The following is a 27690-nucleotide window of genomic DNA, read 5'->3' on the forward strand; positions in this document are numbered from 1 at the left end:
TGTGAAGACCAGCTCCAAAGCTCACACTGGAGGGCTGGGCAACTGTTCTTGCTCTTCATGGGAATACTCTTCTTTGACATTGGTTTTTATGAATCGCTGTATTTTTTAAGATTTGCTTATTACAGAATCAAATGCTCATTGTAAAATAAGCCGCACTCTACAGAACGCATAAAGCTAGAAACCAGCCCTCCGTTTCCTAGTTCCATTCAAATATAACGACTGTGAACAATGTCATGTCCGTCCAGATGTATCCATTGACTTACACAATGTGATTGTACTGTCTCCGAACTTGGAGTTTTAAACATCTGCTGGCCATCTACAGACTCATATGGTGATTGGCATCAGCCAGCTTTTGTCAGCTGCCCCAGATCCTCAAGCTATTGGGGAGTTTTGCTAAGATCTTTGGCTAAGAGTGGTGCTGGCTTTTTCCCCATGTTGGATTCATCTTGTTGGGCTGGGCATATTGTTTCCACCGATAACTGTCTCTATTCCTTTGCTTTATTTAATCCACAGAATTGATAAGAAAACTCAACAGCAGAGCTCTGCTCATGTCTCCCCTCTCACTGGGCTCATTTACAATGGATATTTCATTTTGTAATGTGCAAGTCTTTAAAATAACGAAACATAGTGATTACTAAAAACGGACGTCAAAGCAGAGCGGCCCAGACGATGAGCAGGACTTCCTCTTCCTGACTCCCTGGCTGAACTGTAAAATCCCATGGGGCTTCCCATGGCATCTTTGGGCTTTACAGGCTGGAACATTAAGCCATGTGAGGTGTGGCTTGCCCTGCTAAACTGCCTCCTTCTACAGACAGTACTCAGTGCTCGGCAGGCAGCGTGTGAAAGTCCAGATTTCCAAGATACATTGTAGAAGCCAGAGGCAGCTATTCTGAACAGTCGATCAAGACCACAGCAAACCTCTTTGATTAAATGATCCAGGCTTTGGTTTTGAAAGACAGGACCCAGTCAGGTCGATCAGATGTGAAGATATTTGCAGCAATTCTAAAGAGAGGCCCAACTAGAAGGTGTTTCTCAGGTCTCCAGAAAGAGCTGCTTTCTTACCCTGTAGGAGTTTGATCTTTAAAAAACAAAATCAAACACCAGAGTTATAACTGTGGCTCCAGCTTCCACCAAGGTCAGCTGAAAGTTACTAACTTCTAAAGGGAACTTAATTGGTTGGCCGGGCAATTATTTTGCATGGGGATTTTTGTTTAACCAGCCTTGTGAGGTTTTTCTTGAAATTGAATTCAAGGCTGCCTTGAGAAGCTTGTCCTCATTTATCCCTCCTCAAAGGAAAACCCCCCAAATCAAGGAGCATCTCAAAGTGGAATAGCAGGTGAATGTGCTTTCATTATTTGACTGAAATACATCTCGGGAATAATCTAATTTTCCCTCTCCGTTGCAAAGAATATAAGTTACTAATATTCTTTCTCAAGGGCACATTCTTGGGTTCTGTGAGGGCCACAAGCCGTTGCTCCTCCCTTTCCATACCCTGTGTCACCGTAGGGAATAGTGCAGCATGCAGCTTTGATTGACTTCCAAGGAAAAGAGAGACTCTTAGGAACAGGAGATGATGGAAAGGTGTGCTGGGAAAAATAAAGCCTAGACTTCTGCGACCTGGAAAGATGTAGAGATTTCTCCACAGCAGTGAGCAGCTCTGCAGCAGGCACTGGCTGCCTGTCCTCACAGTGACCTCAGGTCTGGAGCTAGCTACCTGAGACAGTGTCAGATCCCACATGCTGAGGGCTCAGTCCCCGAGACTGTCCTCATGTCAACCCCACCCACAAGGAATGACCAGCTAGGAATTGAGGTTCAATTAATTTGCCTGGTCAAGGAGCTCACAGAACTCAGGGAAATACTGTAGCTACATTTACTTGTTGAATAGAAATGATATTTTAAAGATACAAACAAGCATCCGGACAGGGGCTCTATAGGGTGAGGTCTGCAAGAGTCCCGAGTGCTTGAATATGTGTGTCTGTAGAGCTGGAGAGCTGAAACTGCCATCCTCTTGGCATATGGCTGGGTCCTTGACTTCCTGCAAGCCTCCACATGCTCAGTGTCTAGGAGCTCCTGAGCCCAGTGTGTCCGGACACACTACAGCACATCCATGGCCCAAACATGGGCAACTGGGTCATGGAAGGATAGCCTCCAATGCTGATCCACCCAGTGATTAAACCTAGCAAGGATCTTCTGGATCCTTCTTCGCTCTTCTGTGCCCCATTCCTTCCTCATTAGCACAGACCAGGACCCCTTCTGTAATAGGGAAGTAGTCATTAGAGAATGTCTTTTATTTTTAATTTTTTGATTAATTAAAATTTATAGACAAGTTCCCTCATGTACAAAATACACACTAACCACTTTTACTCCATACCATCCTATCAACCTGCCAGTACTTCTCCTACCCACAAATCTCTCTCACACGTTTGCCTGTCTTGTTTTGTGACCCACTGAGATGAACCAGGGCAGTCTGTGGCCATGGTTATCTCTTGGAGCCTGATGGGATCAGCAGTCTTCGGGCAACTAAAGACAGAGGCTCCCATTTCACTGAGTCTGTCTTTAGCCGATAGTTCGGACGTAAAGGGTAAGACCCCATGAGACCCTCCCCTTTCTTGTTGATAGGGATGATCTTGTGTGGGCCCAGTTCAGGTGACTAACATCATTGTGAGTTACTAATTGGAATAGTTATATCAAATCCAAAGAAGACAACCTCAAGGTGTCCTTAAGTGGAGTTCACCTCCTTTGAGACAAGGACTCTCGTTGGCCTGGAACTCACCAGTTACACTAGACTAACCGGCTAGCAGGTCCCAGAGGTCCCCCACCTCTCCATTCCCAGCACAGGAATTACAAGCATGTACCACTTGTTCAACATTTTTATGTGGGTTCTCATGCTTGCTAGGTAAGTGCTGTACCATCTGAGCTGTATGTCCAGCCTCAGAGAGTTTCCTTATGGCAGCTCCTCTTCAAGAAGAATGAGAAAGATGGAGAGGATTGTAGCTGGAGTTTTCTCCGGTCCTGCCTAGCCCCACAGACCCCACAGCCACTTACAAAATAATCACTCAGAAGCTTATATTAATTAAAACTGTCCAGCCATTAGCTCAGGCCTACCACTGACTAGCTCTTACATTTAAACTAACCCATACTTCTTATTTATGTTTAGCCACGTGGCTTGGTACCTTTTCTCAGTTCTGCCTTCATGTCTTGCTTCCTCTGTGTTTAGCTGGTGACTCCTCTCAGCCTTCCTCTTCCCAGCATTCTCTTCTCTGCTTGTCCCTCCTATACTTCCTGCCTGGCTACTGGCCAATCAGCACTTTATTTATTAACCAATCAGAGCAACACATTCACAGCATACAGAGCAATATCCACAGCAGAGGATTTTAGTTTCTGTGATCAATCTTGGGGACAAGACATTCTGCCTTCTGTGTCCTGCCTTGGGGAGAAAAATGAACTAGGAAAGGAAAGTGGGTCACTGAGGGACACTGCCTCCTGAAGCCTGCTTCTGAGGCTCGAAGTCCGCCCAGTGACTCTGGCCATTTAAGGGATTCAAAGGGGTATGGGAGTAAGGAGCCTGGAGCCATGGATGAAAATGAAAAGTACCATGTCACAACAGGGAAAACCCACGGCATAAAACCACCAAAATAGCTGGAATGAGGTGAGGCCATCAGAACAGAAGGTAGCTGAGCAACATTGGCAAAAATGAGGATTCTGGAAATAGACTGCTGACTTCAAATTATCACAGAGCAGATGCATGACTTTGGGCAAGGACTTCTTAACCTTTTCATGCTGATTTTCTCATCTGCAAACCAGGGGTCCTAACCATTCCTGCTTTGTGTGGTTGTTGTGAGCACCACATGAGCTAACATAGGTTGCAGATGTAGAGCAGGGCCTGGCATGCAGCAAGGCTCAACCACAGTTTAGTGTGCAGTCTGTACACAATGTATTTATTTATAATACATACGAAGCCATGAATGACACCTTCATACCCACAATGGCTATTATATTAATCAATTTTCCCCAGCAAAACTGGATACCCATATATCCATCCATGATCTATCCATCCATCATCTATTAATCCATCATTTATTTATCCTCAGTGTCTATCTATCCATTCATCTATTTATTCATTCATCTATAATCCACCTATCTATTATATATCAATAGGTACAAAATTTAATAAATATAGTCATGAGAAGTGGAACAATGGAATGGATATCATTGATACGGATGTCAAGGGAGTATTGTGAGCACTCTGTTCTGATAAGAGCAAACCCCATTAACCATCATTTCACTGCAGGTACAAGGGAAGCCAAGCTTTTAAAGGTGCAGAAATGTTGTAGAGGTCAGATAATTCCCTGTCTTAGGTCTTGGGATGTTTTGAGAACAATACGAACAATAAACTGAGTTTCCTGGGCAGATACTAGATCACAGAGGATGTTGACCCAAACTTCACCCTCCTCAATTGATTCTTGTGGAATCTGTGGCCTTCAAAAGTTCATGTATTATAAATTTAACCCCTAATTCATTCATTAGTGATGTCTCAAATAGGGCATTTAGGAGATACTTGGGGTTATATGGAGCCATGAGGATGTACCCCCATGATGGCAATAGTGGCTTTATTGGAAGAAGAGAGACTAGAACTGGAACACTCAGTCTTCTCACCGTGAGACATCCTCTCCTATTATAATGCAGAAGGAAAGCCCTTACCAGATGCCAGCACCATGCTCTTGATCTTCCAAGAAGTGTGAGCTAAATAAACTTCTGTTCTTTATAAGTTTTGTTACAAGTTTTTTGTTATAAGTTTATACATTTTGTTACAGTAACAGAAAATGGACTAAGTCAGAGGTACAGAGCAGACTTGCCACTCACATAAATAGCTGCTATTCATGGTGTAATGGGACCTTCTCAGCACTTGGGCATCCTCTCAGATTGGTCTGACTGACCTTAAGAAAGAGGTGTGCAGGGCTGGAGACATGGATGTTCAGTTAAGAAGAACACTAGCTGCTCTTCCAGAGGACCTGGGTTTAATTTCCAGCAATCACATGGCAGTTCATAACCGTGATTACTGTTCCAGGGGACCGAATGCCCTCTTCTGACTTCTGCAGGACTGCACACACATGGTGCACAGACAAAACCACTCCTACATGTGAAATAAATAATACAAGTGAAAAGCAACCACAGCAGTGGTGTGCAGCATTTCTGTTTATTTCCTGCGAAAGCCTGAGTCCTGTAGGATGAAAAACCAAGCTGGGCTGCATGGGTGAGAGGATGCAGCACAGCCTTTGCTTGTATTGATAAGGAATTTCATATCTTCAGTTCATGGGAGGTGATTCTTGAAGTTCTCTGCTCATCATGGTGCCCATCATGGCTCTACCTTGTGACCCTGGGGGCCTCAATATGATGCTTTGTGGTTCTGAAGTTTTACAGGAGACACACCACAATTTGCAGAACATCTTTCCGGGAAATAAACAACAGCAACAATAAAGCATTGCTTTGCAGGTAAGATTGCCCAGTCACCTGTATCCTGACACCCACCTGCTCCAATCAGAATCAGGACATGATCAGCCTTGACCCTCACTCTGGCAACAATTACAGACTTGAAGAATCTAATGATAAGCAGAACAGTAGCAATAATTAATAGTAGCTAATACTTACATAATCTGTCCTGAATACTGTCTGACTGAAACCTGCAGTTTCTAAGTGTTTCATATTTCTCACAAATTCTATGAATTAGAATCCTTCCCATCATTCAATTTTACAGGCAAAGGAACCGAGGCAGAAATTAATATAACAAAGAAAATTTCAATGTCTGTGATTCCAACTCGGCCTGAACCCCAATTCTGTGTTCTTCTCCACCTTGTATTGTCCCCTAAAGGGCTGTAGCAAAGGGATCCCCAACGTGTAACTACACAAGGGCCATGGAACAACTCCAGGATGCCTGGGAATCTCTACATCAGGCAAACAGAATCCGTATACAAATGTATAATGCCTGAGACATAGTCATCCAAATATCAAATGTGTGTAGATGCTTCTGGGAAATAGATGTATGAAACATTGAACACATTATTACTTTCACTTACAGTTTCTCCATCACGAATTCAGGGGAGAAACCCCAGCTCCTGCTGATATATCTAATTACAGTCTCCTTTTCCCTTATTTTGAGACACTGATAGATTTGCTTCTCTATAATATTTTAGGGAAACATAAATCAAAGGAGTAAATGAGTATAAATTCTAAATAAAGGCAGCTTGAGTTTTTCTCAAAGCGTAGTACAGAGGATAATGCACACCACACGCCGTGAGTGAGTTGGAGGACGAATTTCATAAATTGAAATTACCACACTGTTAGCATCTGGGTCCAGAAGCAGGAGACCATCTGACTCCTGAATGCACCTCATGCTTTCCAAAATCTTTCCCCAAAAGGGCAGCCATTTGTAGTGGGCACAACTGACATGCTCACATCCTAACACTTGGTACCTGTGAGTGAATGTGACCTTGTTTGGAACTAGGATGTGGTCTTTTCCGTTCAATCAAATTGACACAAGGTCATACTGGATACGGGTAGACTCTAATCCAATATCTGATAGCCTCATAAACACAGGAAAGAAAGACAGCACCCAGGAAGTAGCCCCCCACCTCCACCCCGTGAAGACCAAGAGAAACACACAGATATGATCACATCATGCGTGGAGTACTTCGGGACAGCAATGATTGCAGGCAGCTACCAGAAGGCCAGAGAGGCAAGAAAACACCTCCCCTAGAATTGCCAATGAGCTTCGAGCTTCCAGGTCTGTGAGAGAAGAAACAGTTATTGTTCGAAGTCACCCAGTGTGCGGTAATGTGTTCCAGCACCTACAGGGACCTAATGCAGTTATTCTGCCTCCAACCCTGTGAAATGGAAGTGTTGCCTGTGTTTTACTTTATATGACTGGAGTCATACAGAGCACACCACTCAGTTTTTCTTCTTTCGCTCTGCGGTGTTATTTGTAATCACTCATATTTTTGTGTACAGTTGTAAATCTTTCACCCTTTCGTTCTCAGCATTAGGTCTAAACAAAAGGCTCTTACTGGGAGAACCGCCAACATCACGGGAGTTTACAACCCCCTCTCCATAAAGGCCGGGAACCTTGGTGTGGTGGCTTGAATAGGAATGGCCCCATAGGCTCAACCATCTGAATGCTAGGGATTGGGAGGTGTGGCTTTGTTGGAGTAGGTGTGTCACTGGGAGTGGGCTTTGGGGTTTCAAATACTCAAGCCAGGCCCAGTGACTCTCTCTTGCTGCTGCCTGTGGATCCAGACATAGAATTCTCAGCTACCTCTTCAGCACCATGTCTGCCTGGGTGCCGCCATGCTTCCCGCCATAATACTGGGCTAAACCTCTGAACGTAAGCAAGCCCCAGTTGAACGCTTTCTCTTATAAGAGTTGCTGCAGTCATGGTGTCTCTTCACAGCGATAGAACACTGACTACAACCCTTGGCACAGTGGGAATGACAGCCATGGTTACAGTCTGTGTATTCCACCGGGAAGACCATAATGTTACCTGCCTGGAGTTCCATGTTGGAAGGCCCTTGAGGGTCCCAGAGCAGATTCCAAACACTGCCAGAGGCTTGGTGCTGAGGCCACTGCCGGGAAAAAGAACAGCATTTGGAGGTGAACTGGGGGAATCTTGCACTGGAAAAACAGGTAGGCAAAATTCTGAGGCACGTTCCTTGGTCCTTCAGGCCTTCTCCTGGGACTGTCTTATAAGCTGTTAAGTTTTCTTTACCTTCCTGTTGCTAGTTTCGACAGGTATGTCTAAGAACCATAGTAAAAGAAGTAAAAAGTCTTCCTACTGGAAAAGAAGGTGGGAAGGTACCAAAGGAAATAACGACATTAGTTTGGGGGGCATTGGGAACAAGACATCCAAGCAGGAGGGAGTTGGAGGCGTGGGGGGGCAGACGCTCTAGATGACCAAGTCCAGGGTCAGGTCGTTTGCTCTGAAGTCTTTCCTCTTCCTCTGCAGACAGCCACTGTCTCCCCTTCCCACGTGGTCTTTCCTCTGCAGACAGCCACTGTCTCCCCATACCCACGTGGCCTTTCCTCTGCAGACAGCCACTGTCTCCCCATACCCACGTGGCCTTTCCTCTGCAGACAGCCACTGTCTCCCCTTCCCACGTGGTCTTTCCTCTGCAGACAGCCACTGTCTCCCCATACCCACGTGGCCTTTCCTCTGCAGACAGCCACTGTCTCCCCTTCCCACGTGGTCTTTCCTCTGCAGACAGCCACTGTCTCCCCTTACCCACGCGGCCTTTCCTCTGCAGACAGCCACTGTCTCCCCTTCCCACGTGGCCTTTCCTCTGCAGACAGACACTGTCTCCCCATACCCACGTGGCCTTTCCTCTACAGACAGCCACTGTCTCCCCTTACCCACGCGGCCTTTCCTCTGCAGACAGACACTGTCTCCCCTTCCCACGTGGTCTTTCCTCTGCAGACAGACACTGTCTCCCCATACCCACGTGGCCTTTCCTCTGCAGACAGCCACTGTCTCCCCATACCCACGTGGCCTTTCCTCTGCAGACAGCCACTGTCTCCCCTTCCCACGTGGCCTTTCCTCTGCAGACAGACACTGTCTCCCCATACCCACGTGGCCTTTCCTCTGCAGACAGCCACTGTCTCCCCTTCCCACGTGGCCTTTCCTCTGCAGACAGCCACTGTCTCCCCATACCCACGTGGCCTTTCCTCTGCAGACAGCCACTGTCTCCCCTTCCCACGTGGCCTTTCCTCTGCAGACAGCCACTGTCTCCCCTTACCCACGTGGCCTTTCCTCTGCAGACAGCCACTGTCTCCCCATACCCACGCGGCCTTTCCTCTGCAGACAGCCTCTGTCTCCCCATACCCACGTGGCCTTTCCTCTGCAGACAGCCACTGTCTCCCCTTCCCATGTGGTCTTTCCTCTGCAGACAGCCACTGTCTCCCCTTACCCACGCGGCCTTTCCTCTGCAGACAGCCACTGTCTCCCCATACCCACGCGGCCTTCCCGCTCCTGTGTTCTGTGTTCCTGGTGTCCTTTGTGAACCTGAACCACTGTTTTTAGAAGGACATGGGTCCAGTTGGGTTAGGACCACAATAATGGTCTCCTTTTTAACTTGAACTAATCTTTAAATCCACTGTCTCCAAATGGAGTCATATTCCAAGCTCCTGGTAAGGTATAGGGGTGTGGGGGTGTTTTAAGTCCAACATGAGTTTTGGGGGAAGGGCTATAATTCTGCCCATTCCAGTAAATTCATGTCATTTTTACTTTTAGCTTATGTGGAACTCTGTCCTCACCACGGTGGACTTTCATACAAATAGGTTTCAGATACTAATGCTGAGCCCAGCAAAAGCAGCCCAGGCCAGTGCTGTGTGCCGTGGTCACTGGAAGCCTCCATAGCACTGCAGCTCCGTCTCCATTGACCTGGGTTTGGCTTTGTTTGCAAAGAAGTTCTGGTTTTAGAACGTAGATGGGGTCCCATGCAGAGTTTGAAATGTCTTCCATAGTGAAGCTGCTCACCAGCATTTTCACATGTAGAGTTGACTGCTTTAGAAGCAAAGTGTTACTCTCAGTAACATCCAGCAAGCATTTCTCAGGCTTTGTCTTTCTCCTTTCAATAATCCCAGGATGCTCACCAGTGGTGGCTGGAGGTGGGGGGGGGGGGGGGGAATGCTCCTTACTGTTTTGGAAACACTTGCTCTGTTTGGTTGGGTTTTATTGAGAGGTCTGTAAAGTGAGACTTCCATTATCATTACTGTGTGAAAGCAAATTCCTTGGAGGGGGGAGAGAAGGGGCCTTTGTTGAGTGCCGGCATTATCAGATGGTGTTCTTGATCCTGGAGCCCAGGGGGTTCAAGGTTCGGTAGATAACACAAGTACACAGCAAGAGATTTCCAGGAAGCCTGATAGGTGCAGTGAGAGAGTGCATTCAACCTGGGCATCCATCTCTCTGGGTTTATCCCCTGTGGTCCTCAGAAACAGGATCCAGCAATGGTAAGCAGCAGCGATGTTGCCACTCACAAAATGGATGGTGAGAAGTGTCTCCACTTGAAGTGTTCCTTCAAGCTGAGTGATACGACCTCTCTCTTTGGGAATTGTGATCCGTAGGTGTCTGTGATGATCACGTGAACAAAAGATGGTGATTTTGTAAACATAATTTTTATTGATTCTTTGGGAATTTCACATCATGCACCCCAATCCTGCTCATTTCCCAGTCCCTCCATATCTGCCCCTCACCTCTGTAGCATCCCCCCAAAAAAATTTTTAAAAAATTAAAGACAAAACCAACCAACCAACAAACAAAAAACACTTTGCTGCTCCATCTTTCCCTCCTCTCTGTCACCTCTTCACTTGTCGCAGTGGCTTTGGGAGCCGTGGTGTGTCACACAGTAGGCCCTTTTGTCCAAACAGCTCTACTTGCAAATGTTCATTGTGTAATGAGTTGTTGGTCAGGTTCAAGGCCTCTGGTTTCTGGTACACCATCAATACTGGACCTTCACCAAAACTCCTCTAGGATATCCTGCTGTTGTCCCAAGTCATGGAGACCCTGTGACTATGGTTCTGCAGGACCAGTCCCTTTACAGAGTCTGGAAGGTCACAGATGGGATAGATGTTGGGGTGAGCCAACTCAAAGCCATGGATGTGGGCCTGGGTGGTAGCTGATTTGGTCAGTCTGGGCCACTAGGACCATCCCCTTCAGGTAAGGGGTGGGCCAGCTCTTCTGCTGCAGTGGCCAGCAAGGGGCAGAACCAGCTCTCCCAAGGCCAAAAAGGTCTAGCTCAACATGGCCCTCAGATTTCAACACTCATGGTTCCTATGGCCCCCTGTGGTAGCATGGGCCATGGAAACCAACACAGACCCCAGCTGCAGCAGGACCACAGACCCAGACATGACCCTCTGCTGTAGCTGTAGCTCAGGCTGGGACATCACCATGGTCCCAAGTGATAACACAGGCCACCCAGATCAGTATGGCCCCAGTGGCAGCATGGCCCTTGGACACCAACATGGCCTCAGGTGGCTGACCTGACCCCCGGCATCTGCACAGCCTTTGGTGGTAATGGGAGCCATGGAGATCAACACAGACCCTGGCTGCAGTAGGATCAAAGACCCAGACATGGCCCTTGAGAGTAGCTTGGGCCCAGACATCATCATGGCCCCAGGTGGCAGCACAGACCACCCAGATCAGCCTGGCCCAGGCAGCAGCCTGGCCCTCAGACACCAACATGGTCTCAGCTGGCAGACCAGACCCTGGTTATCCTCACAGCCTTAGGTGGTGACAGGAGCCACAGAATATCAACGTGAGGACCTAGGAGAACCTGTGGGTGTCTTCCACCCACCTGGGCCATGAGGACCCAGGCAGGTTTGTGCCCAAAGACATCATTATCTTCTGCTTTCTTAGAGAAATAGATAACTGTTATGTAAATAGAGAATAGACTCCATCTCAGAGAGATGCAAAAACATGCTATACACTAGTACTACATATAAATATAAGGGGTGTGTGTGTGTGTGTGTGTGTGTGTGTGTGTGTGTGTGTTCTTGCCATCCCAGGTCTTGCCTGGTGTCTCCTGGTAAGGCCCCTTTTCTTCTTATACTAGGTGTACACTATTAATGTTTGAATCTGGATAAGTCTTTGTTGCAGAGAACTGTCCTATGCACCATAATATCTTTAACAACATCCCTGATGCCTAGAGCAATCATCAGAAATATCTCCAGATTACACCACTTGTCCCTGGGGGGAGGGGACGCACCTCCATGGAGAACCCCATGCCAGAGTGAGTTCTGCCACCTGCATCCAAGAGCCCTAGCTAAGACCGTTCCTGCAGGAGGCTGGGCTGGCCCCTAGCATCTGTCAGGCACAGCAGAAAGGGTGTCTAAGAGGAAGCAGCTGGATTTGGGTGCTAGATCCTTCAGGAAGACACGTCAGGAAAGTGAGTTAGTTCCAACACAGGCACCTTCAACCTCACTGAGCACTAACTCGGTCAGGAAAGTCTTCCTGAGATTCATGTCTGTGCAGCCTGTATGTGAGTGTGTGTGTGTGTGTGTGTGTGTGTGTGTGTGTGTGTGTGTGTGTAGTTATAAGGCACCCATGAGAAACCTTTCATATTTGCCTATTAGGTTATATACTAATATGCAGTTACGTCATGAAGCACTGAAGAGGGTAACACTGTGACGTGATTCAAGTCCATCAGTGAACGAGGAAGCAGAATTCGGCATATTTAAATAATACTGTTGGGCCGTAAAATGCAATGAAGTGCCTATATATTCCACATATTGTAGGTGAAGCAATCCTGAAAACGTCAATGCTAACTGAAAGAAACAGTCATAAAAGATCATATAAAATGTAGTTCCATTTCCATGAAAGACCAGAACAAGGGACTCCATAGGAAGAAACATTGTTTGTTGCTTAGGGCTAGCGAGAGATCCTAGCTGATAGGAGGCCTTAAGGATAAAGGATTTCCTTCTAACGGGAAAAAAAATGCTCTAAAAATTGGCATTTCTGATGGTTGTACATATTCACGATTACATTCAAACTCACTAAATTGTGCACAATACGTTTGTGAATTATGTATTGTGTGCATTATATTGAAATAAAGCTGCTCTCTTTTGGTTTGGTTTTGGGTTTGGGGGGATGTCTGTTTGACTGATTTGTTTTTTGAGACTGGGTCCCTCTACTTAACCCTGGCTGTCCTGGAACTCATTCTGTAGACCAGGCTGGTCTTGAACTCACAGAGATCTGCTGCCTCTGCCTCCTGGGTGCTGGGATTAAAGGCGTGCGCCACCACCCAGCTCTAAAGCTGTTTTGTTTTAATTCACAAAAATAGAAGCTTCTTTCTTCCCCTTCCCTCTTGATCTGTGCTGTGGCCTCTTGGGAAATCAGTTCTCATTGGGAGACCATGAAAACAATGGATCAGACCCCTGACTTCCACTACCACAGTTGGGCATCACCAGAGGCTGGACATCCTACCACATAACTGATACGATACCTAAGAACTCTTTTAACACTAGCTCTGGCGATGATGCAAAGAAATGTGGTCAAACCAGTATGGGCACACTCTGTGTGGGTGTATAAACCAGCACAACCACTTCACTGTTAAAACTGGCTCTGTGAGTGTGCCCTAAGTGCCAAGAAAGGTAACTTCTTAGTATTCACTTGATAGAAACATGAATTAGAAGGCAGGAGGAGACAGAGGAGGTAGATAACGAGGGCCAGGGCACAGTTGGTGAAACAAGTAGGTTCTGGCGTTCAACGACACAGAGATGACACTGATTCACACTAACCCATTACTTATTCTATATCTATAAAGAACTAGAGGTAGAGAGTTCAAAGGACCCAAACGTAAAGAAACAGTGAGGGGGAGATGCTAAGTGCTCAGACTTGATCAATGCATTCTGTATTCACTTGAATACATAAAATATATGTCAACCCTCAAACGTCTTTAAATTGTATAGAAAAGTAAGTGCAGACACATGAGCATTGAAGGATAGGAATGAGAATGGATGAAATGATCCTGTACACAATGTGTGAGTTTCACAAAAACGTTTTGAGCAAAGGAATCCAGACACTGTGTAAGGAAGACATGCTATGTAATTCCATGCAGATGAAGAAGGGCAATGTTTATCCTGTTGCTAGAACACAAGCTTGTGGTTGCCACTCAGGATGTGGGTGGGGTCATGATGGGGTAACAGGAAGTGCTTCTGAGTTACAGTTACAGTCTGTTTCTGGAGGCAACCACGTGTGTGGGTTGTGCAAGTTCACCGAATGCTACATTTTGAATTTTTAAAATTTCTATATGTATCTTAAGAATATTTGTCTAGAATAAATAAAGTGAAAAATACATACATATAGAGCTGAGAGAGATCTGCCAGAGTTTTTGTCTCACTTCAAGGCGCTGCCACCAGGGCCCAGCCCAGCTCCACGGTAGCACTAGGCTGTGGGACCCTCAGAGGGTCACCAGCTTCAATCTCTCCTTCCCCCTAGCTGGGCTGCCCAAGGAAGTCAGTCTTCCCAAATCTTCAGTTCCGTCAGTCTCTTTCTCAACACTTTGTCACACCTCACCCCACCACCACCCCGATGTCCTGGGAAAGCTTATCAGAGTCATTTCAGCATCACTCTGTCATATCCAGAGCCGTCTTTCCCTCGGGAACACGGAGGGGTAAGACCAGTTCCTGATGAATCTTACATAGAGTGTATTTCCCAATGCATACTTCCAGGCAACTGCGTCATGGCTCCCCGCTCCACCCTGATGTAAGGCGCTCCCCTCAGAACTGTAGGTGCTGCCTGTCTCCTTCTCTGAGAGAGGCTTCTCTCAGCAGGCCCAGCAGTGGCTGCCCGGACATCTGGTCGACTCGCTGCCTCCACGAAGAGAGCGAAGAGCCGTGCGGGGGCACTGAGGAGGGCTTGCTCTTCACCACAGTCAGGGTTGAGCACTTTGAGTGAGCCGTCTCGTCTCATTGAACCTGCGTGACAATCTACGGAGCAGGAATTAGTATCTTTCTCACTTTCCAGGTGAAGACATGAGAGTCAGTCAGCAAGACCTGTTCCTATAAGGAAACTTCACTGGGCCATGGAGATGGCTCAGTGGGTAAAGTTCTTGCTGTGAAGGTGTGAAGAATTTCACAGCCTCAGCAACCAAATAAAGAACTGGAAAGGTGATGCAGGCCTTTAATCCAGCACTGAGAAGCACAGACAAGCTGAACTGGGTGCTCCCTAGTTCAGCTTAGCCAATCAGTGAGCTTCATGTTCAGTAAAAGACTGGCTCAGAAAGGGGGGAGGGGGCAGCGCAGAACAGTGGAGAGGGATCCCTGATGTCACCTTCTAGTCTCCACAGATTCATGCACCTGCATGCATGCCTGCAGACACACATGCATATATCACATGGGAAGCAAGGAAGGAAGGAATGAAGGGAGGGAGGGAGGGAAGAAGAGAGGGAGGAAGGGAGGGAGGAAGGGAGGGAGGGAGGGAGGGAGGGAGGGAGGGAGGGAGGGAGGGAGAAAACTTGACAGGGCATTCTATCCTTCCATTTGGCCCTAAGTGAATTAGTGAAATCTTGGAAGGAGTCTCAGAGAACATGGAGAGGTGAGATAACCTCTCTGTGAGGGAAGTGGGGAACAGTGGGTAGAGAGGGTGATACCTGGGTAACTCCCAACAGGGCAGCTAGGACTTGGGCCAACAGAAAAGCAGCAAATACCTGTCTGCATCAGGACAGAGTGGTGGAAAATGCCAGGCATGATTAGAAGTCCGGTTTGGTTGGGATGTATAGTGCATAGATTGGCTGCTAAGAGCCAAAGGTGGTTTTTAAAAGGCTTGGTATGCCCCAACAATCACAATTTAATGTGTCAACTTAACTGGATTGTGGAGTACCCCGATTTTTGGTCAAAGATTATTTTGTGATTTTCTGTGAAGATCATTGTGCGTGGTATTAACATTTTATTTTTTTATTTTTTTGATTTTTCGAGACAGGGTTTCTCCATGTTGTTTTGGTGCCTGATCTGAATCTTGCTCTGTAGACCAGGCTGGCCTTAAATCACAGAGATCTGCCTGGCTCTGCCTCCCGAGTGCTGGGACTAAAGGCGTATGCCACCACCGCCAGGCTGGGTGGCGTTAACATTTTAAATGGTAGACTGAGTAGAACACATGGCCCTAGAGTGGGTGGGTGGGTAAGAGAGAATTCTGATTTTACACAAATCCTCACGCTTGTGCAGCAAGTGCTTTACAGACGGAGCATCTCCCCAGCACTAGCGACTGTCTTGTCTATCTTAGCAAAGCACCTGGCCCGCAGCAGCTCACATAACCTGGGTGGTTATCTGTGTTCTAGTTGATTCTAGGCTTGCTTCTCTTCCCTTCTTGATTAGAAGCTGTCTGAGGCCAGAGACTACCTGTCTATGATCCACACCACCTATCACAGCACTCTGAGCATCACGGATCACACATTTCTTGAGATCTGTGCTTCTGAAAGGGGAGGTAACTGCTGTGCACCTGCAAAGCCCTCCATCAGTGTCTTTGATTAGCACTAAGCATCTCCACTTAAACTCCCATTACTGAGTTCATTATGAAGAAGGAACATACACATTAAGCAAGAGAATGACCACATGGGGAAGCTGTGACCCTCATTCAACTCAGGGGATAATTTTCCATCTACAGTATTAGCAACCTGTTATTTGACTGTGCCACAATGATTCTGCCGAATGCAGAATCAAATCCACTTCTAACATGATTAGTTCTTTTTGAAGTGCCACTTTGCCATCCTTATAGGCCGCGTCTTTCAGCTAACATTTTGGGATATCCTGCTTCAGAAAGTCGCATCTTGGGTGGAATACAACAGCAGTGAAGAGAAGTGCTTTTTTGAAATAAGCAAGTGAGAGAGAGAAGAAGAAGCTTTGTTTCTGAACCAAGGGTCACAAGAGAATGTAACTGTCAAACACTTTTACCTGCCCCCCACCATGAGAGAGTTAAAGAGATGAGCTTAAGCTGTTTCATTATGAAGGGAAGTGAAAAGTGGAAAGAGAGGATAGAGAGAAAACTGGTGTTATTTAGTTAATTTCCTACAGAAAACTCCAAGCATGCTGCACTCTCGGGCTTTCCCTACAGCCCATCTGGAACCAGACTTGGGGTCAGAGGCCGGGCCACAGGTACTTAGGTGAAGGAGGCTCTGGCTTCTCCACACATTCACTCATTACACACAAAGCTCTGGAGAATTTGTATTCTCTCTGATTCTGGGAAAATCAAATTTAGAAACAGGACACAGAGAAGATTTTCTAGAATCTAATGACTTCCATTATAAGCCAAAAGCAAAATCTTAGCTCAGGGCGGCGGCATAATGAAGTTGGTCATTAGCAACAAGGAAATACTAGTCCCTCAGCCCTTGCTCTGGTGAACCACGAAGATTGGCTGGAAGATTACAGATTGAGACTTTATCACGCTCCCCTGATCCGTAGAGAGAGAGCTGAGTGTTGTCATCAGTTTCCTGATGAAACAAAAGATGGATAAAGTGAAGACAATCCCTGTATCTAGAAGACAAAGGGCATAGGTGTCCAAATGGAGACCTGGTTCTAGCCAACGAACAGGATCTCTCCTCCAGGAAGAATATAGGCAACTTTTCACAAAGGAAAGAAGTCACCACCACCACCAGCACCCTGCCCCCACCACCACCATCACCACCACCACCATCACCACCACCATCAACACCACCACCACCACCATCACCACCACCTCCATCACCACCACCTCCATTACCACCACCACCCTGCCCCCACCACCACCACCACCATCACCACCACCACCATCACCACCACCATCACCACCACCATCAACACCACCACCACCTCCACCACCACTACCACCACCACCATCATCAACACCACCACCACCTCCACCACCACCACCACCATCACCACCACCACCCTGCCCCCACCACTACCATCACCACCACCTCCATCACCATCACCTCCATCACCACCACCTCCATCACCACCATCACCCCACCCCCACCAAAGAGTCACTTAACAAGAGACACTGAAGCCTTTTGCTGAACGACTTTGAGTTGCAAATCACCACACACCAAGAACCTTGTATCCCCTTTCTGGCCAATAACGTTCTCATGTTTATCACGGAAAACACACACGGTAGTTTCAAATTTGTGGAGAACATGAAGGACTCAGTTTAAGAAACAGAAATACCACCCTGAAGATCAACTTTCCAATGGTTTCAGGGTCCGTTACAGTCACCAGTTTAGAAGTGACCTTTTGGAATAAGCCTAAAAGCACGTTAACTGTTGCTTAGTGGTAGAAGAGGAACAGTGAGGACACATACGTGGTATTTCTTTAGTATGACGTAGATGCTATTTCTGGGAGCCTTAAAACATCAGGCTCATATGGAGTCAGGTGAGAGCCTTTGAACAGAGCGTTCAAGGAGGTGCATCATCCTACCTGGAGCATCAGTGTTCAGACTCCAAAGGCCAAGGGCAAAGGTCGGTAAAGATTCAGGACATGGAAGCAGGGATGTGCTATAGCCAATTCATGAAAGTCAATGGTTGAATATTCGGGAACTTTGTGAGCTAATTGTAGCAAAATGAGCCTTAAATCTGTTGCTGTGGAACTACTTACAACCTAGAAATAGGTACAGTACACAGCTTAGTGTCGTCAGGACAGCCCATCACCCCTCTATCATCTACTTTGAGAGATGCTTCTCCAGCACATCCCACTGAATAGAAGAGCTCCTGGAGGTCTGCATAACGAGTCCAGACTGAGAGACAGGATCAGTCAAGAACACTGGCCTTGGAGTGAGAAGAGATCTCTGATCACAGGCCATCATGTAGAACTGTGTGATTCCAACCCAACCATTTATCTGGACCTGGAATTTCTCATTTATAAAGTAAGGTCAGCCATAGGATGTATTTTTGATAATTTGATAAAACATCATATATATATAATCATTACCTCATTTAAATAAAGGTGATGCTTGGCACAGAGTAGCCACACAGGAGGCACATGTGTATTAAATGCTGGATGAGTCCATCCCAAACGCACGTGGTTAGCTCACTCTTACAGCCTAAGGGCTTGGGGTCTCAATCCTTAGTGACTGCCTTTGACTTTAAGCCCATTTGCTTGTTCGTACTCTTACCCAAGCCTTTCTCTCTCTGCCCTTCCCTCTCTTCATCTACCCTTCTCTCTCTTTCTCTCCCTTTTTCAATCTTTTTCTCCCATAGTCCTCCGGTCCTAAACTCTTAGGGCACACAGGAAGATGTGATGGTGAATGGAGTAGCTGAGTTCATCTGTAACCAGAATACTGAGCAAACCTAACTAATCATGTCATCAAAACACAAATTGTATTTGCTCCCCACTGTCCCTTCGAACCTGACTCAACAGAGTGTGGTAGTTCCTCAAAAGCTTCAAGAGAAAGCCAGCATGTCCTCTAGCATTTCCAAAGCACGCCTCAGAGCAGTGAGCCACCTGTGTGAAGACAAACTTGTAAAACAACATTCATAGCAACGGTATTCACGACAGCCCCCAAATGAACAAAACCCAGTCTCCACCAACTGAAGGAAGAAAAACAAAAATGTACTGTATCCATACACACTCGGAGGAATCTGGGGCCGCAGAACTGTCCATAGAAATTTGCTTGTAAATTCTGCAACTGGAACATCATCTCTTGACCAGGAGACACTCTAATACCCAGACATGGTACTTCGCACTGTACATACAAGTGTTACCCTTACCTGTCACCTACTGAGGTTCCAGACCAGTCCTTGCTCTCAGGGGACACCTCTACTCAGCAGCTGCCCTTCATACCTTGAGACTCAGCAAAGTCTTTCAAAGTGCCAATAAGATGAGAAAACAATGCTCTGGGGGTGGGGGTGGGGCATTTCCAGAGAAGCAGAAGGCCTTGCCCCAATGTGAGTGGCACCATCTTGTAAGCTGGGGGCCTGGGTGGAAAAACAGGATCTACCAGTCCAGGCACTTCCTCCTGCTGCACAAATACTGGTTCTCCTCACCTTCCCTCCTGTCCTGCTTCACTGTGGCCTAGAAATGATGGAGCAAGCTTACCATGGGCCTCAACCGTTAACCAAAGTGAGACTTTCATCCTGTGAACATGTCTCAGGCAATCCCAAATGTAATCTGCTCTAAGCTGCCCAACTTTCTCCTAGCTGCTGGGAGACACTTTGGGGATTCGGTAATTAGGAGTGAAGAAAGGACTCCTCCATCCCTCCCAGTTAACTAATTCAAAAATTCTTGGATTCGTGATGCCAGAAACCTGGGGAAGAAGGCAAGTCTCCGTCCCAGTAATTACCAGCCTCGGTCCTGTCCTTGTGTATTGTGTCTGTTGAACATGGTATCCATTGTCCATCTCACAGACACTGCTCCTGGAGAAGGCTCAGACACGTCACGGGGTGTCTCAGCAGTACATGGACGGGGCATGCTGCGTCCATCTGTCCTCTAGGGCCTCAAGCTCTCATACTCATCCCCGTAGTTCTCTCTGGGCTGGGGCGATCACTCCCACCTTCCCTGACCCAAAGTTCTTCCCGTCATCAGTTTCTCCCAGGGAATCTTTAGAAGCCTCGAATTAAGAGAACCGCGGGTTCGAGACCAGGCTGAGATATGTACTGAATTCGAAGATAGTCTTGGGTCCACAGAGTAAGACCCTATCTCAAAAAAATAAGATGAGGAGGAGGAGGAGGAGGAAGAAGAGGAGGGAGGAGAAAAAGAGGGGAGAGGGAGGAAGTAAAGCCTAAAGGAGAAATGGAAGTCTAAACTCAGCTTTATCACCTGCAAAGAGAGTTGGAAAAACTTAAGTTTTTTGTGGCCTTCTCTTTCTTAATAATTTACCCATTATGGAATCTCAGCAAACTGTGAGGCTTGGCACATGTTCTTAGGAGCTTTTCAACAGGCTTCAGGACAAGTGTGCTGCTGAGCGGCCAGCAGTGTGGATTTAAATCATAAATAACACACACCACAGAGAGGCCTTCCTCCCAGGGCTCTTCAGCCAAACTCCCCTGTGCCTGGAGGTCCGTCCGGTACCACTGGAGAGTTGGCATTGGCTCTTGTGAACACATTCACTGCCTCAGTCAGTCCAGGACAGAGCCGGAAGTGACCTGTCATGGGAGGATGCAGTCCCCAGCGCCAACACAGCTCCTTGCTGAAGTAAATTTCGGATTTAGGATTTTGTATAGAAAGAAAACAATGACTATTGATTTGTACTCCCCGAGAAAGACTAAACAAACCCTTGCTCCTCTTATATTTTATTAAAAACCCTCTGCGCCATCTGAAAGCCGGCCTTCACAGCCCTCCCCAGAAACCCCGCCACATCCTGCCACTCAAACACAGCAGGACCGGTTCCCTCTCCTTCTGGGAAGTCTCTGACGACCCTTGTCAGCTTGCAACGTTCTCAGACCCCTCAGAAAGCTCACACTGCTGCCCTCTGTCCCTCCCTGGCATCCAACTCATATCATCTTTTCTGTTGTGATGTTTTATACATTTTATCTCCTTGAAGTCAGGGACCGTATTCTCTGCCTCAACTCAGATTTTTTTCCTTCTCTATCTCCTCTGTCCTTGATTTGATAATTATTATTTTTACTGTGTGTGTGCATGCATGTGTCTGTCTGTCTCTCTCTGTCTCTCTCTGTCTCTCTCTCTCTGTCTCTCTCTGTCTCTGTCTCTGTCTCTCTCTCTCTCTCTCTCTCTCTCTGTGTGTGTGTGTGTGTGTGTGTAGGGGGCACACACATGTTTGAAGGCACACATGCACATATATATGGAAGCCAAAGACAACCTCAGATGTCATTCCTCAGCACTGCCCAGTTTTTGTTGTTGTTGTTGTTTTGTGGTTTGTTTTTTGGTTTTTGTTTTTTTGAGACAAGATCACTTACTAGCCTGTCACTCACCAAGTAGGTTAGGGTGACTGGCCAGTGAGTCTTGGTGGCCTATCTCCTACCGTCTCCTCCGCCCTCCTAAAGCCGGGATTAGAACTATGTGCCCACAACACTTGGCTTTTTTTATGTGGGTTCTGGGGATCGAACTCAGGTCCTTGAGTACTTCACCAGCTAAGCCGTGTCTGCAGCCCATTCCGATTCTTATAATTAGTTCTTCCCCATGACATGCTATGCAGCAAACACCAAGCAAACCAAGTGTCCACATGTACTGTCTTCATGAATTCCACACCCACCTTCTAATGCAATGACTGTCATTACCGCTCCATAGGAGAAGAATAGGAATTTCCCAAGGCTGAGTTTCCAGCCTATGGTCAGAAAATTGACCTTGACCCAGGTGTACCTGACTTCTGGACCTTCAGTTTCCAAGTGTGGTCCTCAGTGAGCTTCAAGAGCAGGAAATGGAGGACAAAGAAATCTTCCCTTGTAGACCAGCAAACATCCCAGGAAAGGCTCAAACTCAGAAAGAGCCTTTCCCAAGCCAACAATTTGTCCAGGGCGGAAAGAGGTCTAAACACAGGGACTCCTGACCTCTGAGCCAGCCCTCTTCTTCCCACACCCGGGTGCTCCACTTCATAACAAAAATAGCCCTTTGAAAACGTAGTGTCTTTGTACTTCTCCACTGCAGAACAAACCACCCTTTAGCAAAACACCAAAACAGTAATTTTCCGCAGAGTGGATAATCACTCAGTCCGGCAAACTGAAGCAATGTGCTGTGGTTAGAGTGGGAGACATGTGAAAACGCTCTTGTTTTGTCTCTCTTTGTATAAGAGAGAAATACGTGTGTGTCTGTGTGCACACGCCATGTGTGCCCGCTTTCCAGTTCAGCTAACAGTCAGTAAGTCCTCGACAGCCGTCCACTGCCTCTCTGAACACTGCTCACAAATGAGAGCTGGGCCAAAGTTGGTTTTAAATGCATGTCCTGGAACTTCCGAGCAGTGTGGCATTGGCAGGACATGAAGGAGGTTGATGGAGAGAAAGGGGAGAGACAGAAATGGCGGAGGCCACACTCTGCCCAGAACACCCCTCCCAGCCTTGAGCAGGTTTTAATCGAGATCAGCACAGCCAACTATTGACTACTTAACACTTTGGCAGACTGGTCCATGGTGGAGAGGCAAAATCAAGGCTTGAACTCTAGTTTCAAAGTGATGGGCAAGATGGGTATGTCGGAATGAGCATTCCAAGACAGAGAAGACTAAAAGAGAGTAGAGCAGTGTCTGAGCACCAAAGCAGTTATCCTAAAAGAGAACTCCCGGCCAACAGCATCGCACACAGAATGACAGACTGTCGGACGGCTTGGCCCACCCAACACCCCCACCCCAGGTAATCTCCATTACCTGCATCAATATGCTGGCCTCAGTTTGTGCATCTGAAAAAGGGTGACTCATTTTCATCTCCTGAAGTCGGATTAAAGAACGCACCACACATTAAAGACACGCACCAGATTCTAGTGAGCACCTGGTAAGCTGGAGTGAAAGAAAGCAAGACACCGGGCTACGGAGCAAGGTGGGTGGTGGTGTTATTTAATTAGGGTCTTTCATTTCTTTTGTTTTCACTTGGCTTTTGCCCTTTCAATTAAAGGTCTTGTCCAGGCCAGCCTTGAATACCTACACAGCCCAGACTGACTCAAACTCACAATTAGTCCCCCCACCCCAGGCTTCCAAGTACTGGGGTTATAGGTGTACAATGCCATGCCTGGCTCAAGGTGGATTTTTAGGGTCCGTTTTTGAAGAGTAAAGATCTCCCCGAGGAGCTGACACACAGATGAGATGGAGGAGAAAGCCCCACAGGAAGGGTGCCCAGGCAGAGGCTAGAGAAATCACTTTTTTTTTTTTTTTTTTTTTGGTTTTTCGAGACAGGGTTTCTCTGTGTAGCTTTGCGCCTTTCCTAGAACTCACTCTGTAGCCCATGCTGGCCTTGAACTCACAGAGATCCGCCTGCCTCTGCCTCCTGAGTGCTTTACAACCAAAAATATAAGGGAAAGCACTTTTTAAAGCAAGAGGAAAAAAGATGATGAGTGTGGTTGGCCTGGGGAAGAAGAGAGTCAAAATAAAATGTTAAAGAGGGTCTGAAGATGTAGGTCAGTGGTTAAGAACACTTGGTGTTCTTGCAGAAGACCTGGGTTCAGTTTCCAGCACCCACAATGGGCAACTCACAACCACCTGAATCTCCAGTTCAAGTGTATCCAACACCCTCTTCTGGGCTCTGTGGGTACTAGGAACCTTCATGATACACATACCTACATGCAGGCACTCACACATACACATTTTAAAGACTAAAAATAAAATTTAAAAGAAGAAAGAAAACATTAAAGAGGTTTTGTTAAGTGTGATGGGAAGCGTGGTTTTTGAGTGTAGTCTGTTAGCCATGTGTGTTGCCAGGAGACAAAATCATTAGAGGACGAGGAAGGAGTACAAAAAAGAAGCTGGGAGGCTGGTTCATACAACCAAAGCCAGAAATGAGAGGGATTTGTTCAGAGGTGGCAGGAGAGACGTGACCCTGGTCATTTTAAGCTCTCCTCTGCAGGCACAGCTCACGTGGCACTCATTCACTCATCCATTTCTGACAGTTAGAAATTGGTCTGCAAGAGAGAAGGTGTTTGAGTCTGTTTTCTCCGAGTTCCCTTTTTCATTGTTCTGGCACAGTTTCTAATAAAATGCCTGATATATAACTGTCGATCAATACATATTTATTATGTATTTGCTTAATGAATAATATACTCACTCTGGGATGTGAGGAAAAAAGCCACATCAGAGTGACTCCACCCTGAGACTGGCTTTGCTTTGCCCACAAACCAATGTCTTGGCTCATTATCATGGGCCAGCTCTACTCCTATGCTCTTGTCCAGATAAAGGTATAAATTACACACACACACACATTTACACACATACACACTCACACACATACTTACACACACACACATTTACACACATACACACTCACACACATACTCACACACACATTTACACACATACACACTCACACATACTCACACACACATTTACACACATACACACTCACACACATACTCACACACACATTTACACACATACACACTCACACACATACTTACACACACATTTACACACATACACACTCACACACATACTTACACACATTTACACACATACACATTCACACACATACTTACACACACTCACACACACATTTACACACATACTTACACACACATTTACACACATACACACTCACACAAATACTTACACACACACACACACACACACACACTGGAGTCACAGGACATTATCTGGGGAAGAGACCCATCTAACACAATTCCATATCCTCAAATGAATATAAACAGCCCCACTCCTTTTGACAAGGTAAACAAAGGACCAGCAGCTGAATGACTTGCCTAACATCCACTATATTCAAGCCTAATTATAATAATGCACACACTTACATTTCATTTACTATGTGCCAGACACATTGCAAAGCACATCAGAATTCTCAGTTTCTCACAGAAGGGATTATCGGTATTGTCATTTTACAGATGACAAAAATGTGGCACTTTGTGGACACCCAGGCAGGAAATGATAGAGGCAGGGCTGAGACACAGATTCAGTTTGATCTTAAAGCCACATCACCATACAACTTCCAAAAGCCACATTGTATTAGAACCACCAATCCTGGCTTCTTGCAGGAACTCTTTCCCTGGGGAGATGTAAATAAATATCAACTCCCTTCTAATAGGACATCAGTAGAAAACCAATGTACCACTCTACTAACGCCCAGCTTGAGGAATCAATGGGCTTATTAGGCTTACTTACAAAGCATGCGTGAGTGAGTGAAGCATTATTTCTATGAGCACAGATGATCCCAAAGCAATCCAACTATGCATAGCTGCGTATCTAGAGTCCCCCCTTCAGTTAACCTTCTACAGTCTATGTAACCTAGCACCTCCTGAGACCAGAAGGCTGAATGATTTACAGCTAGATGGGAGACACAGGAGAGGGGAACTGAGATCAGGCCAGGGTCCAATGACTCATCCCACCTCCTTCTTCTGTGAGATAATGTTAGCTGTCAACAGGCCCAATCTCCAGGTCCTATAGCAAGGGGTCATGGGTACTCTAAGGAAATGCTTGGAGGAACGCTACAGGACAAACAGGAGCGACACAAGGGTCTATGAGTAAGTGGCTTCAGAGGGACCCTCACTGACCTAGCCATCCCATGGGGCTTGGCTTCGGTTGGGCTGAGGAATCCATCTATCACGGTTCCCATCCCCGGTTTTAATATCCCCTACAGATAGGTCATCTTTAATGAAATGTGCACAGGTCAGCTTGCTCATGTGATAATGCATTTTTAGGACAAATTGCAAAGACCTGAGGAATTGATTTCTAGTGTCTGGTCAAAAAAAAAAATCAAAAGTTGTTATATTTCATTTATGTTCAAATTGGTATGAATGGCCTAGAAGTGGATAGGTCATTGGCTATTTTGATTTCCTTTTCAATGTTTCCATGTTTTTTAATGACATATTGATCAAGACTGTTATTCAGTTTCTAGTGTTTGTTTATGAAATGTTTTATATGTAGCCAGTAGCTAATGCTGAGACACCAATTCAGAAAAGCACAGCATCAGCTCAAGAGAAGCAAAAACTTCAGGCATCTCCCACTACATTAAAATTTCACATGCTTACATGTTGCTTTTCTCTTGTCTTGATTTTTACAGAAATGTAGTTTTTATTGAAACTGGCATTCACAGCATTAGGTGCTTAAGAAATAAATCCACACTTTCGGATACTAGAACATGTGAAACAGTCACAAAACCAAATATTTCACATCCAATATAAATTGTGTGTATGGGTGTTCATGTGTGCTTGTGTGTATGTTCATGTGTATGTAGATGTGTGTATACAAAATCAGAAAGAGTGGCCATAGAATTTAATCAATTTTCATTTCTATCAGTTTGGTTTGGCTATGGGTATATAGAGCAATGGACAGTAATGACTTGTGCCAAGAATAACTTGCACTTAGAAAAACAGCCATCTTCTAACATTGAGAGCTTAAAAGACTTAGTGTTGCTTAGCTTATAAGTCATGGTGATTGCTTGGTGCCATGCTGTTTTATTGAGAAGGAGATAAAATAAGCCAGGAAAACAGAAAACCTAACTTTTGAAATGTTTATGCCTCTCTGAGCATTTTAAGTGCGGTAACTCAGTCCTGACAGCAGCATTATGAAGCGGCTAGCATTATTGCTGGCATTTTACAAATGGGGACAAAGGGGAATATGAAACTGAGTCATATGAACAACTCACAAATAATGAATGAGCACAAATTTAAATAAAGGCAATTTAGCTTCAACATCCAGATTCTTGACCACTGGGCTGTGCTGTCTTTTAAATTACAACAGAGCAGTGAAGGAACATTATTTTAAGTTTGTAAAATGTGCTAGGCCTTGAGGTTAAACCATCTTATTGTTTTATTTAATTTTACGGCATCTTCTAAGAACCCAACACAGTTAGGTTTGGTGGCCTACTTTTACAGGTGAGAGGTTTAGCTGTTTAAATAGCTTTATTCTTCTTCCATGTTTCTACTTCCTTTTCCCCACTGAAGAGCAGAACCAAAAGGAATGCTTGAGAACACAGAACCCTGAGACTGGAAGCCAAGCACCACCCTTGATATGAGGCTTAACGTTGTTTCCATTCTCGCTAACTGGACTTGAACAACAGGGTTGCTCTTTTTAGACCCTTCTTTCTGTGCAGAAAAGTTGAATCCTGTATTAAGAAGGAAAACCTCTCCTCATTTTCAGGAAGTTGAAAAAACTATACAAAGCCATTTACTAGAAAGAATCCATGGGAAATAGTTTTAAAAGACTATGAGAAGTCAGGTTTCCTATTGGTGAAATTATTAAGGCCATTCCACATAGTTAAAAGGAAGATTTATTTAGTGAGTAACTTACAAATGAAGGGATAGGTAGGTCGCAGTGTAGCTAGAGTTTTCCTGCCTGGCCCACGGTCAGGGCAAATCTCTCTCAGGCTGGAGAATTTCTCTCCAGCTCCCGCCACCAAGTCCCGCCAGTCCCAGAGCCCACTTATAAAATAAACACACAGACTCTTACATTATTTAAACTGCTTGGCCATTAGCTCAGGCCTGTTATTGTCTAGCTCTTACTCTTATATTTAGCCCATTTCTATTAATCTTTACTTTGTCACATGGCTCATGGCTTACTGGTACCTTACATCTTCCTTGTCCTGATGGCGGCTGGCAGTGTCTCTCTCTCAGCCTTCCACTTCCCAGAATTCTTTTCCTTGT

This window comes from Peromyscus eremicus, chromosome 18 (assembly GCF_949786415.1).
Source record: "Peromyscus eremicus chromosome 18, PerEre_H2_v1, whole genome shotgun sequence".
In the NCBI taxonomy this organism is placed as follows: domain Eukaryota; kingdom Metazoa; phylum Chordata; class Mammalia; order Rodentia; family Cricetidae; genus Peromyscus; species Peromyscus eremicus.